The 17,151-nt window shown below is 43.7% G+C and overlaps 1 protein-coding gene across 3 annotated transcripts in view; it reads right to left on the bottom strand.

Annotated features, from left to right (window-relative positions):
• Nucleotides 1-17,151, bottom strand: part of zswim8 (zinc finger, SWIM-type containing 8) — a 158,163-nt gene that overhangs the window by 111,227 nt on the left and 29,785 nt on the right. The gene's annotated exons all lie outside the window — the stretch shown is intronic.

The following is a 17,151-nucleotide window of genomic DNA, read 5'->3' as shown; positions in this document are numbered from 1 at the left end:
AGAACATGTGAAATTCAAAACTACGAAATTCTATCCGAAACTTGCTTGGACCCAAAAGTTATGAGATACAGTTGCACTGTTTTGCCAAGCAAAATGATGTCATGCGCCATCACCAATGGCTTATTTATCACACGCTAGCCAATCACATGAGTTGTTCAGAGAGGTTGTGCTTTGCTGCATGGTAAGTAAATGGCTTGTCTCATTTTTTTAAACATTATACTTATGAGAAAGTATGCAGCAGGTGGAAATGACCTGGAACTCACTGCCCACAAGGGTGGTGGAAGTGGAGACGATCAATGACTTCAAGAGGAAGTTGGATTGAGAGACTTGCAGGGCTAAGGTGCTTGAGACAGACTGGATTGTTCCGTGGAGACCCAGCATGGACCCGATGGGCCAAATAGCCTCCTTCTGTGCCGTAAATGACTTTGTAGCAACTTTTTTGTACACACCATTAAAATATTTTTGATAATTAAATGCCCTCTTTAATTGATATTAATACATGTACATTTATGAGCATCTGTAAAAAGCATCTTCAGACTACTAGAAAAGATTGGATGACCACCAAAGCTACTAAGTATCATCACCTCATTCGATGACAATATGAAAGGCACAATTCAACATGGTGGCTCCTCATCAGAGCCCTTTCCTATCCTGAGTGGTGTGAAACAGGGCTGTGTTCTCGCACCCACACTTTTTGGGATTTTCTTCTCCCTGCTGCTTTCATGTGCGTTCAAATCCTTTGAAGAAGGAATTTTCCTCCACACAGTATCAGGGGGCAGGTTGTTCAACCTTGCCCGTCTAAGAGCGAAGTCCAAAGTACGGAAAGTCCTCATCAGGGAACTCCTCTTTGCTGACGATGCTGCTTTAACATCTCACACTGAAGAGTGCCTGCAGAGTCTCATCGACAGGTTTGCGGCTGCCTGTAATGAATTTGGCCTAACCATCAGCCTCAAGAAAACGAACATCATGGGGCAGGACGTCAGAAATGCTCCATCCATCAATATTGGCGACCACGCTCTGGAAGTGGTTCAAGAGTTCACCTACCTAGGCTCAACTATCACCAGTAACCTTTCTCTAGATGCAGAAATCAACAAGCGCATGGGAAAGGCTTCCACTGCTATGTCCAGACTGACCAAGAGAGTGTGGGAAAATGGCGCACTGACACGGAACACAAAAGTCCGAGTGTATCAAGTCTGTGTCCTCAGTACCTTGCTCTATGGCAGCGAGGCCTGGACAACGTATGTCAGCCAAGAGCGATGTCTCAATTCATTCCATCTTCGCTGCCTCCGGAGAATACTTGGTATAAGGTGGCAGGACCGTATCTCCAACGCAGAAGTCCTCGAGGCGGCCAACATCCCCAGCTTATACACACTACTGAGTCAGCGGCGCTTGAGATGGCTTGGCCATGTGAGCCGCATGGAAGATGGCAGGATCCCGCAAGACACATTGTACAGCGAGCTCGCCACTGGTATCAGACCCACCGGCCGTCCATGTCTCCGCTTCAAAGATGTCTGCAAACGTGACATGAAGTCCTGTGACATTGATCACAAGTCGTGGGAGTCAGTTGCCAGCGTTCGCCAGAGCTGGCGGGCAGTCATAAAGGCGGGGCTAAAGTGTGGCGAGTCGAAGAGACTTAGCAGTTGGCAGTAAAATAGACAAAAGCGCAAGGGGAGAGCCAACTGTGTAACAGCCCCGACAAACAAATTTTTCTGCAGCACCTGTGGAAGAGCCTGTCACTCTAGAATTGGCCTTTATAGCCACTCCAGGCGCTGCTCCACACACCACTGACCACATCCAGGCGCTTACCCATTGTCTCTCGAGATAAGGAGGCCAAAGAAGAAAGAAGTAAAAAGGTGTTGCAAAGAAATCCATAAATGTCTTGTTCTTTATTATTGGCATTTGCGTAACAGCATTATGGCTCTTAATATATTACGTTTTGACTAGATTTAAAAAGTGGCTTTTCTTGTTATTAAGGTCGACGATCCCTGGTGTAAACTTCCATGACACAGTTTATGTAAACAGCACCTTTATTCCCTTGGATTAACATAACCAAGCCCAACACTTAACTCCAACCCCCAGGAATACAGAAAACGCTCACAATAGCACTCCAGTCAATCTGAAAGATGGAAAATATCACTTCATTAGACCACTTTAGGCAAATTTACTTACAAATGAAGTGACAACAAGACTTGCATTTCTATAGCGCCTGTCATGACCTCAGGATGGCCAAAAGCACTTCAAAAGAAATGAAGCACATTTTTTGAAGTGTAGCCACTGTTGTAATGTAGGAAATGCGGGCAGCCAATTTTCACACAGCAAGATCCCACAAGCGGCAATGTGATAATGAGCAGATAATCTGTTTTTTTTTAAAAACAAAAAGGTGTTGATTGAGGGATAAATATTGACCAGGACCCCAGGGACAATCCCACTGCTTTTCTCTGCAACAGTCCCGTGGGGTCTTTTACACCCACCTGAGAGGTGGTTTAATGTTTTATCTGAAAGCAAGCACCTATGACAGTGCAGCACTCCCTCAGTGGGAGTGTCAGCCTAGATTATGTGCTCGGATCCCTTGAATTGGCTTGAAGCAATAATTTTCAGCTTGAAACAAAAAATAGATATCGACAAGGCACTGAACACCATATTTATATAAAAATTGGAAACTTTTTCAGAAAGCTGCCTTTTTACAAACTTATGGTCATTAGAGCAAAATTAACTTTGCCTTTCCTTGGTAAACAGTCCACAGCCTCAGGGGATATGTTGCATAGAGAATAAGCAAGCATGATGGGCCAAATGGCCTCTTCCTATGCTGGAACATTCTAAAATAAGGTTGGAGTAACTGTGGAACTTGGTGCATTCACACCAGAACTCAAAGACTAATAGCTAGAGCTTATTCATCCAAACACCCTTTTTGATGTAAATCCATTTCTATTGAAACAATAAAGCAAATAAAACGTGAGTATTCTTCACATCTCAGTAGACACAGAGATACCAAACTGCAACAGCTGAGCCTGGTACATATTTTCCTTCAGCCTGTTTCCACACAAACATGCAGATGTCTGTCAAAAAGACATCGATTAACATTTTAGGAATGCCGTCTCCTTCAAAGCATCTTTATCTTAACTGAATTCTCCTTTAAGCAGAGAAGAGGATATTTGATGGAGGTGTTCAAATTTGTGAAGCGTTCTGATAAAGTAAATAAGGGTTTCCAGGGCAGAATGGTCGGTAACCTGAGGGGACAAGTTTGAGGCAATTGGCAAAAGAACCAGAGGCAACATGAGGAAACGTTTCTCTTTATATAGCAAGTTGTTGTGATCTAGAAAGGGTTTTGGAAGATGATTCAATAATCATTCACAAGAGAATTGGATAAATACTTGGAAATAAAATTTGCAGGGCTATGGGGAAAGAGCAGGGGAGTGGAACGAATTGGATAGCTCTCTCAAAGAGCCAGTACAGGCATGATGGACTGAATGGCCTCCATCCATGCCGCATCATTCTATGGTTCCATAAAGAATTGCTCCTCTCACAGCAGAGATAAACCTTTTTGCCAATTCCGTAACCAACAGAGAGGACTACCTGTACTTTAAACCCTCACTACTTGTTTGAAACAAATTTCTGCACTTGTTACAAGACAATCAGGGCTCCACAGTAACGAGGGCAAAAAAAGCTTCTCAAAACTGACAGAAAACTGATGAATGCACAATCTCACTGGGGAGCCATTGGCATAATGGTAATGTCACTGGACTAGTAATCCAGAGCCCAGGCTAACACTCTGGGGACAGGGGTTCATATCCCAACCCGACAGATGGTGAAATTTGAATTCAATTAATAAATCTGGAATTAAAAGCTAGTCTGATGGTGACCATGAAACCATTGTCAATTGTTGTAAAAACCCATCTGGTTCACTTATGTCATTTAGGGACGGAAATCTGCCGTCCTTACCTGGTCTGGCCTACATGTGAGTCCAGACCCACAGCAATGTGGTTGACTCTTAAATGCCCTTTGAAATGGCCTAGCAAGCCACTCAGTTCAAGGGCAATTAGGGATGGGCAATAAATGCTGGCCTGGCCAGCAACGCCCACATCCCACAAATGAATTTTTTAAAATCTCATGCTATTTAGCGATTGCTGTTAATTTATACTGAAAAGCAACGTTTTGTGATGGGACAGCACCACAATACCAACTGCAAAATATGGCAGCCAGTAACTCCCAGATTGCTCTGGAGCTTCCAGTAATTGAATATTAATCTTCCAAACACTGTTGCAAGCAACCCAGGAGGAAAATCATAGCAGTATTTTTTTTTTAAAAAGAGCGCTTTATTCATTTTCTTTGAATGTTTTTGTTTGTTAGTTTATAAAAATACTGAAGATGGTGAAAAAAAGGTCGTTTTACTGGGAGGCAGCTGAAGGCGGAAGGTCATGTGATGAAACCTCCATGAATATGTCCAAGCAGGGTTTGCAACTTTATAAACGGCTGCATTTAAAGAGAAAGCTCGATAAATGAGGGAGAGAATAATAGGTCGTGCTGATTGGGTGAGATGAAGAAATGTGGGAGAAGGTCCACGTACAGCATCATAACTTGCATTGATATGGTATCTTTAACAGAATAAAATGCCCCAAGGTGCTTCACAGGGGCATTCTAAAGAAATAATTGACACTGAGCCACATAAGATGATATTAGGACAGGTGACCGAAAGTTTGGTCAAAGAGGTAAGTTTTGAGGAGTGTCTTAAAGGAGGGAAGTGAAATAGAGCGCTTTAGGGAGGGAATTTCAGAGCTTGGGGCCAAGGCAACTGAATGATTAAAATTAAACATTGGCATCAACCATTTGGGCAAATGGCCCATTTCTGTACTGCAGATTCTATCCAATAGTGAAATCTAGGGCCTCTGCAGGAGGTAGAATCTTGGCATTTTCTACAGGTGGGGAGGGCTTAACAAATGCACAGGGGTAATATCACCACAGGGAAACAGATCATGGGCAGGGGTCTAAGAGAAGGTCTTCTGTGCACCTCCCCATGGCCAGAAGGAGAATGTCAGAAGACACATTACTGCTGGGTTGCAAAGTGAAATTTCCAATCCTTGCCAAGGTTGGTCGCTGTGTCACACTAAGATATTTTTTTTTCTAGGCTGGAGATTGACTGTTGCTCGGCTGTTTGCATCTGTCCACAATGCAGGCGCTAACATGTGTTTTTCCTTAAATAAAACACACACTATTGCCATTTATCATCCTGCTCCAAAGGCAATATTACAAATCTCAATGTTTAGAACTGTTTCTTCCAAGTCCAGTGAAGTCAAGTTAGACCATTCACATGAAGAAATAAAGGTCCAAGAAAAAAAATACTTTTTCCTCTTGGATTCAGCAAGGTGAGGGCTTGTACAGCAGAGGAATTTAATAACTGTCCATTTTAAGCACCCAGTGTCAAGCACTTGTATTTCTGATACACTGCTCATATACATAAAGATAGCTCAGTGTGTTTCATGGCGCAAGGGAGATAAAGTAAGCTGGGGTGGGGGTTCTTGGTGGGGGGCAATGCTGAAGGCTTCAGCCTCAAGCATTTCAAGATAAGAAATAGCACAAGGACACAGACACACAGAATAGAGTTCCCTTCCCATCTTCAGGAGAGTAGCTGCTACCATGTCAGTGTGACATTTTCCGACTTCCCACACACACCAGCTGTTCTTGTCCTCTCTACATGAGAGAGGACATTCAATTCCATCTATGTTAGTGCCAAATTAAGAGATGGTTTTTGTTGGGGGTGCTAGGAATTTGTTTAAGATTGTCTGCTCTCATTTGACGAGGGATTTTTCAAGGCAGATCTTCACCACACATTTCTGGGTTGGATTTGAATCCTAGCTCCAGAGAATAACTGCTCTCTCCACAGTTCTCTCCACCTTCACAAAAGTAAAACTCACAGTAAAGATCCCCACCAAAGTACATCTTTGGCTGCGAAACTTTTTGGAACATCCGGAGGTCTAAGGGATCTCTACACTAGCAGCTCCCCAGTGACGTTGCTCAGATAAGTTGAGGATGCTCTGTTTTGCAATGACGGGAGTGTTATACCATCCAACACTGCTGCAGAAACGGAGCTGCGTTTAAAGAGTCTTGTGCCTTTTAAGGTCACAATGTAAAGATCTATATCCTGAGCTCAACTCTTGTGTAATTGTGGTTATCTGATTGCTGTCCAAGTGAATCCTGCTGGAAAGTATGTGTCAGGTTAGGACAGGGTTGGATTTGGCTGAAATGAAGCGCTCACAGCCGATAGGCTGTTGACACTTGCTCTCAGGGCCTTCCAGTGAAGAATGACTAATGGGATGAGGGACTGTAGGGCACCCATCATAATGTACATCGTCCAGAGTCAGCACCTTCAACAGACCTGGAAAGAAAGACCTGCATTTACATAGCACCTTTCACAAGCTTGGGACATCCCAAAGCGCTTTGCAACCAACTAAGTACTTCTGAAGTGTAGTTGCTTGTTATAATGTAGGAAATACGGCAGACAGTTTGTGCACAGCAAGCCCCCATAAATAGCAACGTGGTAATGACCAGATAATTTGTTTTGGTGCTGTTGATTGAGGGATAAATATTGGCAAGGACACCAGCCGTGATTCTACTTTTCTACCACCCCTGTATGATGCCATGCGTTGCACCACTCTTGTGTCCCCACTAATTGCATGAACCTCCCTCACTCTTGCATTTGTTTATATATTTTTTCCTTATCTCTGGAGCCTTGCCCTGCTGTGGGATTTGCAGGATTTAGTGGTGGATTTGTAATATCACAATAATGGTGTGAAAGCTCTGTCACCATAGTGAGCTCACGCAAAAGAAATTTCTAAAAAGTGATGCTGGGACAAGCTGGTTTGTGCATAAGTGCCAGCGATCACAGTCCTGAAGGGTGGAGAGGGGACAGGTTGGCATCTCCTGTATGAGGCTCCAGAAGAATGGACATTTCTGAACAGTGGTTAGCACCGCAGCCTCACAGTTCCAGGGACCCGGGTTCAGTTCTGGGTACTGCCTGTGCGGAGTTTGCAAGTTCTCCCTGTGACCGCGTGGGTTTTCGCCGGGTGCTCCAGTTTCCTCCCACCGCCAAAGAACTTGCAGGTGATAGGTAAAATTGGCCATTGTAAATTGCCCCTAGTGTAGGTAGGTGGTAGGGAATATGGGATTACTGTAGGGTTAGTATAAATGGGTGGTTCTTGGTCGGCACAGACTCGGTGGGCCGAAGGGCCTGTTTCAGTGCTGTATCTCTAAATAAATAAATAAAATCAGATTGGGTGAGAAAGTGCCGTGATCTTATTGAATGCTGGTGCAGGCTCATGGGGACAACTAGGCTACTCCTATTTTTTTAATATGTGTGAGTGAAAGGTGCTATATAAATTCCAGTCTTTCTTTTTAACTTACAGGTTTTATTAGGCCAATTAGGAAAATGAGCCTGTCTTGAGAACAAACTTTAGCCACATTTTATGCTGGAATTTAAGCAATATATACTCCTCCTTTCTCTGATCAATAGACAGAGCCTTGGTTTAATATGGGAATCACCAGCAACTTGTTTTTACATGTTGCTGTTAATATCCTTGTATCAATGTTTGTATTTTGTCTCCTTAAAACAGTGACTACACTTCAAAAGTACTTCGTTGGCTGTAAAGTGCTTTGAGACGTCCGGTGCTCGTGAAAAACACTATGAATGCAATTTTTTCTTTCTTTGTTAAAGTATCACAGGTGTTCAAAGTTTTAGCAATTCACCCAGCTATTTAACCACAGCAAACAAATCTAATTTTTGAAGCCAACACAAATTACTTTCACTGTGGGAGCAGTTAAATCCCCCTCAAACACACGGTGATCATAGAAATGTACAGAACTGAAGCAGGTCATTGTGCCTGTACTGGATCTGTGAAAGGGCTATCCAGTTAATTCCCACTCCACTCTGTTCTTTCCCCATCGCCCAAAGTTTTCCTTTTTGATTAGAGATCCAAAGGTCATTGTTGAACCTCCTGCCATTCCTCCTCATCAAACTCCATCAACGAGGCCATCAATCCCCTACTCCCAGCCTCCCCGAAAATGCATCCAGACTATTTGCCTCAACCATTTGCAGGGTCAAGAAGCTTCTTCTGAATTTCCCATTTGATTATTTTTGGTGACTACCTTATATTGATGGCCCCTAGTTCTGGTCTGCCCTGTGAGGGGAAACACCCTCTCTGTGTGTATTCGATCAAAACTTTTCATAATTTTAAAGACCTCAGTTAATTCACTCCTTTCCCGAGAAGACATTCAGCCTGTACAGTAAAACCTCACATTTCTGATATCATCCTTGTAAATCTTTAATGCACCCTCACCAGTGCGAGATGTTCAAAATCATAACGGGTTTGGACAGAGTTGACGGAAGGGTCAAGAACCATAGGACATTTTAAGGCGATTGGCAGATGAAGTAATGACAACATGAGGAAAAACCTTTTTTTTTTAAAAAGAAGGTGCAGTGAGAGATTAGGATCTGGAATGCACCACCTGAGAGTGTGGTGGAGGCAGGTTCAATCATGGCTTTCGAAAGGGGATTCGATAAGCACCTGAAGAGAAAAAAATTACAGGGCTACATGGAAAGGGCAGGGGAGTGGGACTAGCTGAGCTGCTCTTGCAGCGAGCCTGCACAGATATGATGGGCTGAATGGCCTCCTTCTGTGCTGCAACCATTCTACAAGTACTGAAAAGCATAATTCTGTAAAACCTGCAATATGCAGTCAGTAAGTAAAGCAACACTCACTCCAAACTAAATCCCAGGTCGGACTATTGCTGGAACAAATAACACCTTCACATCAACTGAAGTACTATCCTGTGTTAAATATCATAATCCAATCAGTTACAGAAGATTTTAAGACCCATTGTAGTTGTTTTTATGTTTGCATAGGAGCACCAATATGAACCAATGTTTGTACTCGAGGCTTTTAAAAATAAGACTGCATTATCGTGACAAAAGTCAAGGCCAGAATGGAGGTGATTGGGTAATTACCCTGTCAATCATACCTGCAGACTGGACTACTGTGAGTGACCAGGACTGATTTTACATCACAATTTATATTCCGCAACTATCCTCCACTCACTGCAGTTTGCTGGAGAAATAAACCCTCTTTTATCAGGAAATGTTGCTGTAGTTTCGGCCAGGAGTTCTGCTTGCTATAGCTTGTGGAAACGACGTTTAAAATAGACTCTGTTTGCTGAGTAAAAGGACTCGTTCGCTGAAAATAGACCCAGGAGTCCTGCCATAAGTCTCACATCATCCCCCATTCATTGACACTGTGGTGTCAATGCTCACTTTGTTTTTAAAAAAAGTAAACTTGAAGTATCACAAACAAGCCAAGGTTTCAAAAATGCAATCGGATACCCCAATATTGGTATCTGCATAATGGCATGACACCAGTAACTACCATCGATACAGACCCACAGTGTCAATTGCATCAAAGTGTCGCAAAAGGCTCAACACTACTTTTTTTTTTAAAAAGTGCAGCAAATATAATGAAGACAGATGATTATTCTGTACTATAAACATCTCACAAACAGGCGTGAAATGAAAATTAGCGTTTTATCACTTTTACTGTGAAGAACAATGCCCTGAAATCACTCCTATCTTGGAGTTTTATTAATTCCAGCTTGTGTCGCTTTCTCCAACTCTCAACAATTTAATATTCCAGGTTTACCTTTACCATACTGTTTAATATTTCACATACCACCCTAAGATCATCTCTCGATGCCTCCTTTCAATGTCTTTTTCTCATAATTTAATCCTCACCAATGGGGACCAGCTTCAAGGCTCTTATCTGTACTGTCTCTAGCTCCTCAATGTCTCCCTTAACTCTGGGTGACCAGAAATGGATACATGGGAAACTCAGAAATGGGATTAGGCCATTTTAAGCATCTCAATTCTATTCCGGCATTCAATTAGATCATGGCTGATCTGTATCTTAACTCCATTGAACTACCTTGGTTCTATATCCCTTAATATCTTTGCCTAATAAAACCCATCAATCTCAGTTTTGAAATTGTCAACTGACCTACACTGAGTTCCAGATTTCCACTCCCCTTTGTGTGGAGAAGTGCTTCCTGACATCACACCTGAATGGCCTGGCTCGAATTTTGAGGTCATGCCCGATTAATACTCAAGCAATAAAACAGCTTGATCACAACTTCTCCTGACTTGTGTTGCATACAATTACAAAGGGTATGCACCACAGAAACAGGGCATTTAGCCCAACCAGTCCATGCCATCCTTTATGCTTCACTCGATGCTTCTCCCCTCCTCGAACTGTCAGCATAATCCTCTTTTCCCTTCTCCCTCACTTGCTTATCTAGCCTCTCTTTAAATGCAACTACATTATTCACCTCAACTGCTTGCATTATGTAGTCCAACCTCTTACTGCTTTTAGTTTTTTTTTGCTGCTCTGCATTGGTTGAGCATGATGAGCAAAGTCTACCAAGACTCCTGGATCTCTTGCAACTTAATCTGTGACTATTCCAGCACGACGCATACAGTACATGTGTTGCCCTCCCATTTCTCCTTTCTGCACAATTGCCTACATTAAATTACATCTGCCACGTTCTACCCACTTGCACATTTTGTCCAACTTGTTGCCTAATTTTGGAGCTGCCCACCCTGATCATAAAGATATTAGTCTGGATTTTATTCAGGGGAGTTGGAGGGTGGAATTTGGCTTTTTTTTTAAATATTGTAGCTGACCATCAGGTGGTGGAGCAAGATAAAGAGGCCACGATAGAATAATTGCATGTGGTCATTGGTTGCGTGGCCTTGATGTGCCCAATGCCTATTTCCTGTATTCTCAACTGTTAATCATTGCCAGACCAGCAGCTGACATCAGCCAGTGAGCAGATCTTCTCCACCAGTTTAATGTTGAAGGTGGTTATTTGGGGAGGACATTTCTGCTCTTCCAACAAAACTGTTTGCAGTTGGAGGGGAGAAATCCTTCAACATGGTTCGCAACCCATTACAGACCCACCATGAGCAATATAAAAACAAAAAGCAATCTTAATGCACCAACTTTTCTCTTTTCACAAGCTTGCAGAAGACTGATGTCCATAATTTGCCTGGAGCTACATATTTTGATGAATACCATCATGCCAATGTATGAAGATGCAGTACGGCTTTAGAAATACCACCCTTCAATAGTTTATGTGCTTTTAAATAGCACGTTGAGGAGGAGTCTGGTTCATACCAAATCCAAAATATGGCCAGTTTCATTAACTGTGTGTGGTCAGCAGTAAAACAAGGTACATGGTGGCATCCAATATTGTCTCGGCGCATTGCACCAGGGACAATGGAGGTTTACGCCCAACATTCACCTCCTCTAACTGCACAACAGGCTGGGCTATACAAACGCAGAGAGAGGAGGAAGCACAATAATAGTCACTGCCGACTGTAACCAGTCACTGGCACAGACACATGGGCAGAAGGTATGCTAAACCTGCATTGTGATTATTCTCAGCAGTTTCAATACTATACTCAAAAGTGAAATCACTTCCATAAGGCTTCATCGCTCAGTTAAATACAGCAACAGCACAACTGTTTCCTGGTGTCTTTACACAACCAACCTACGTAACAAAAAAAAACCATCCCAAGAAGTCCCCTGATATCCATCAATAGTCACCCCTGTGTAGGGCTTTAATACAACTGAGTGGCTTGCTGGGCCACTTCAGAGGACAGTTAAGAGTCAACCACATTTGGAGTGGACTGGAATCACTTATAGACCAGACCAGCTTAAGGGCAATCGTGAATCAGTTGTGTTTTTTTTAAAAATGACCATCTGACAGATTCACCAGCTTTTTAAAATCTGAAACCAAATTCCCAAACAGCCATGATGGGATTTGAACTCCACCTGCTTTCTCTGGATTCCAAGTCAGCAGCATAATCACTACACATATTCTTCAACATATACACAGTAGTCCGATGTGTCTTCCTTTCTCCTTAACCAAGGATTCCCCCCCACTGTGGTTGACAGGGCCCTCAACCGTGTCCGGCCCATTTACCGCACCTCTACCCTCACCCCTTCCCCTCCCTCCCAGAACCGTGACAGGGTTCCCCTTGTCCTCACTTTCCACCCCATCAGCCTCCATATCCAAAGGATCATCCTCCACCACATCCAGCGTGATGCCACTACCAATGCATCTTCCCCTCCTCTGTCAGCACTCCGAAGGGATTGTTCCCTCCGCGACACCCTGGTCCACTCCTCCATTACCCCCAACACCTCATCCCCTTCCCATGCAATCACAGGAGGTGTAATACCTGCACTTTTACCTCTTCTCTCCTCACTATCCAAGGCCCCAAACACCCCTTTCAGGTGAAGCAGCGATTTACTTGTACTTCTTTCAATGTAGTATACTGTATTCATTGCTCACAATGCAGTCTCCTCCACACTGGGGAGACCAAACACAGATTGGGTGATTGCTTTGTGGAACACCTCCGCTCAGTCCGAAAACATGACCCCGAAATTCCTGTTGCTTGCCATTTCAACACACACCCCTGCTTTCATGTCCACAATACTGTCCTGGGATTGCTGCAGTGTTACAGTGAACATCAACGCAAGCTCGAGGAACAGCATCTCATTTACCGATTAGGCACACTACAGCCTGCCGGACTGAACATTGAGTTCAATAATGACTTGCCCCCCACTTTTTTATTTTTATTTCATTTTATTTTAGTTTGTTTCATCATTCAATTTTTTTTTTGCCATGTGCCTGCCCACTTATCATGTTTTTGCTTTTGGCTTGGGCTTTCATTATTCTGTCATTTAACACCCTCTCTGCACGAACGCTTTGTCTTTCATCACACTATTAACACACTCTTTGCCTTTGCCCCATGACCTCCTTGTCAGTTACTCTCTGTGACCTATCAACACCTTCCCTTTTGTTCTATTTTGCCTCACCCCCACTTTATTTGCTTAAAACCCATTACATTTCTAACCTTTGCCAGTTCTGATGAAAGGTCACTGACCTGAAACGTTAACTCTGCTGCTCTCTCCACAGATGCTGCCAGAGTTGCTGACTATTTCCTGCAATTTTTGTTTTTATTTCTGATTTCCAGCATCTGCAGTATTTTGCTTTTATTATATACATAGTAGTCAATGTGACTCTATGACTCTATAACAGCAACTGCCATCCAAACTTGTAACACTTCAATCTGTAGTACAAAGCTCCATGAGCTAAATAGAGACGTTAAATGTATGTTTCAACTCATCTGCTTATGTCAAACTACAAGTGCAAGATATTAGATTGCTGATTCAAGATGCACTCAACAGCGAGTAGTAGAGTTATGAATAGACCTTTCCAAACCCGCAGATCAATGAAATTTCAATAGAAGAAAGCAGCAAAGTTACAAACAAGCAGCAAATTGAGCCTTAGTCAGCAGGTAGCCAGGACCCAAGACTCTACTTAGCCCACATGCCTTGGGTTCTTCAGAACAGTGGCTGTAACTTTAAAAATGAAATGCTCCCGCAAACTGTTGAAACACTGCTGAAAATTTCTTCTAAATTATCTGTAAATTTTAAACTTGGCTCTGATTTTTTGAATACACAATTTGTGCCAAGCCCCATAGGAAGTGTCACAGGTTCCTGCTAAACTGAAGATAAGTGACTGAATAGGAATTCTAAAGCATGGTGCCAACCAGAATTGGCAGATAAATTGAGACCAGGACTGTCAGCTCACATTTTGCTCTCTAATAATGTGAATTAAGTAACTTTGAGTCAAGAGTGGACTAACTGTGCGAATGCAGCACTGCAACAATGCAAAGTCCCTATAAGCAGACTGCAAAACAAGGAATCAACAACCAACTACATTCCAGAACGACAAACCGTCTCGCCATTTAACAAATCAGTTCCAGAACCAGGAACCAATCAGACCCAATACCATATTCCAATGGACGAATCGGATCTCAGAACCATCTTTGTAGTATCATTTCTGATTAGTAACAAAAGACAACCATTCTAACAGAAACAATCCGTAGCATACTGTCAACGACATCCCAAAAAAAAAACCCAGCAAAGACAGACTTGCATTTATATGGTGCCTTTCATGACCTCAGGACATCTCAAAGCGCTTTACAACCAATGTGCTTTTGAAGTGTAGTCACTGTTTTAATGTAAGAAACGCGACAGCCAATTTGCACACAGCAAGCTCCCACAAACAGCAATGTGATAATGACCAGATAATCTGTTTTTTTTGTGATGTTGAGTGAAGGATAAATATTGGCCAGGACACCAGGGAGAACTCCCCTGCTCTTCTTGGAAATAGTGTATTGGGATCTTTTACATCCACTGAGTAAGCAGATGGGGCCTTGGTTTAACGTCTCATCCAAGACAGCACTTCTGACACTTCAGCACTGCACTGGAGTGGGACTTGAACCCGGAACCTTGTGAGTCAGAGGTGAGAGTGCTACCAACTGACCTACAGCTGACGTGAAAGAAATTAACAGAAAGAAGTTTGATGCAGGGAGACAAATTTGCAAATTTACCCATCCCATCTTCCAATTGTTGTAACAACTGTCCTGCATAACCTGGCATAGCATGCTGGGCATCATTCACAGATACCCCCGTCCCCTAAATTCTGCAGCTCACCTCAGCTGAGGGCCAAAGCAAAGAAGTCCTGGAGCGCTAGCAAAGTCGGGATCCACCTGTATGTGTCGGTTGTGCAGCGATATGGAGGTCAGTGACACTGGGAATATTTCAGTTCCCAGACTCTGGCCATGTTCCAACCTCATCATTACTCAGCCTGACAACAAGGCTTCCCTCACCCTTGATGACTCCAGCCCTCTTAGTGGCAGCCTCAAGTTCAGTCCATCACCCGCAACTCTGCACCATTGGCCTGGCAGCACTGTGGTGTCACGCTCCCAGCACTGGCATGGGCAGACTGACCCAACCTAACTTCTCCTCACATCTTACCCAGCACTGGCTCGAGTGCTGCCTCAAGCTCAGTACTTCAGCCTTTTAAGTCATTTTTTGGTACCTGTCCACTTGCTTTTAGCTCCCAAGTTCGCTGCTGTCTGGGAAAGCTAGAAAACATTTACTGCAATCTTGGCCTGGATGTCACGAGATTTTCTGCGTTTGTCCTGTTGTCATGGTAACCGATGGGTACCAGTGACACTCCTAGACCATGTCCAAGCAGAGCATTCATTCACAGTGGGTATCTCAGCTGGGCTCAATCTTACCCTCACATGATGCTGATTCAGTCACATATTTCAGCAAGCAACATTGCGCAGAAATCTGGAATAGAATCTGCATAGATTATGACAGGTTTGCGGCCGCCTGCAATGAATTTGGCCTAACCATCAGCCTCAAGAAAACGAACATCATGGGGCAGGACGTCAGAAATGCTCCATCCATCAATATTGGCGACCACGCTCTGGAAGTGGTTCAAGAGTTCACCTACCTAGGCTCAACTATCACAAGTAACCTGTCTCCAGATGCAGAAATCAACAAGCGCATGGGAAAGGCTTCCACTGCTATGTCCAGACTGGCCAAGAGAGTGTGGGAAAATGGCGCACTGACACGGAACACAAAAGTCCGAGTGTATCAAGCCCGTGTCCTCAGTACCTTGCTCTATGGCAGCGAGGCCTGGACAACGTACGTCAGCCAAGAGCGATGTCTCAATTCATTCCATCTTCGCTGCCTCTGGAGAATACTTGGCATCAGGTGGCAGGACCGTATCTCCAACGCAGAAGTCCTCGAGGCGGCCAACATCCCCAGCTTATACACACTACTGAGTCAGTGGCGCTTGAGATGGTTTGGCCATGTGAGCCGCATGGAAGATGGTAGGATCCCCAAAGACACATTGTACAGAGAGCTCGCCACTGGTATCGGACCCACCGGCCGTCCATGTCTCCGCTTTAAAGACGTCTGCAAACGCGACATGAAGTCCTGTGACATTGATCACATCGTGGGAGTCAGTTGCCAGCATTCGCCAGAGCTGGCGGGCAGCCATAAAGGTGGGGCTAAAATGTGGCGAGTCGAAGAGAGTTAGCAATTGGCAGGAAAAAAGACAGAGGCGCAAGGAGAGAGCCAACTGTGTAACAACCCAGACAAACAAATTTTTCTGCAGCACCTGTGGAAGAGCCTGTCACTCTAGAATTGGCCTTTATAGCCACTCCAGGCGCTGCTCCACAAACCACTGACCACCTCCAGGCGCTTACCCATTGTCTCTAGAGACAAGGAGGCCAAAGAAAGATGAAAGGGTGTGATAGGGCAGAAGAAGTAGATGAGGTTTTTCATTTGTGAGGTAGACCCAGAAACTAGGGGCCATAAATAGAAGGTCGTTATAACTAAATCCAACAGGAAATTCAGGAGAAACTTCTTTAACCAGAGCGTGGTTAGAATGTGGATCTCGCTACCATATGGAGTGGTTGAGGTGAATAGCATAGAATCATAGAATAGTTATATCACAGGAGGACGACATTTGACCCTTCATGTTGGTGCCAGCTTTCTGCGAGAGCAACACAGCTGGTCCTTTCCCCATAACCCTGCAAATATTATCTCTTGATAATTATCTAATTCCCTTTTGAAAGCCACGATTGAACCTGCCTCCACCACACACACAAGCAGTGCATTCCAGATCCTAACCACTCGCTGCGTAAAATGGTTTTTTCCTCATGTCGCCATTGGTTCTTTTGCCAATCACCTTAAATCAGTGCCCTCTGATTCTCAACCCTGGCGCCAATGGAAACAGTTTCTCTCTATCTACTCCGTCCAGACCCCTCATGAATTTGAGCACCTCTATCAAATCTCCTCTCAGGAGAACAACCCAGCTTCTCCAATCTATCCATGCAACTGAAGTCTCTCATCCTTGAAACCATTCTTGTAAATCTTTTCTGCACCCTCTCTAAAGCCTTCACGTCCTTTCTAAAGCGTGGTTCCCAAAATTGGGCATAATAGTTCAGTTAAGACCAAACCAATGTTTTATAAAGGTTCATCATAACTTCCTTGCTTCTGTATTCTAAGCCTCTATTTATAAAACCCAGGATCCTGTATGCCTTTTTAACCACCTTCTCAACCTGCCCTGCCACCTTCAACGATTTGTGCACACGTACCCGCAGGTTTCTCCGTTTCTGTTGTATCCTTTAGTTTGTACTGCCTCTCCTCGTTCTTTCCACCAAAACGCATCACTTCATAT

Source organism: Heterodontus francisci, chromosome 42, assembly GCF_036365525.1.
Source record: "Heterodontus francisci isolate sHetFra1 chromosome 42, sHetFra1.hap1, whole genome shotgun sequence".
NCBI lineage: Eukaryota > Metazoa > Chordata > Chondrichthyes > Heterodontiformes > Heterodontidae > Heterodontus > Heterodontus francisci.
The sequence above is the reverse complement of the archived record's forward strand: the minus strand, read 5'-3'. Positions and strand labels throughout refer to the sequence as shown.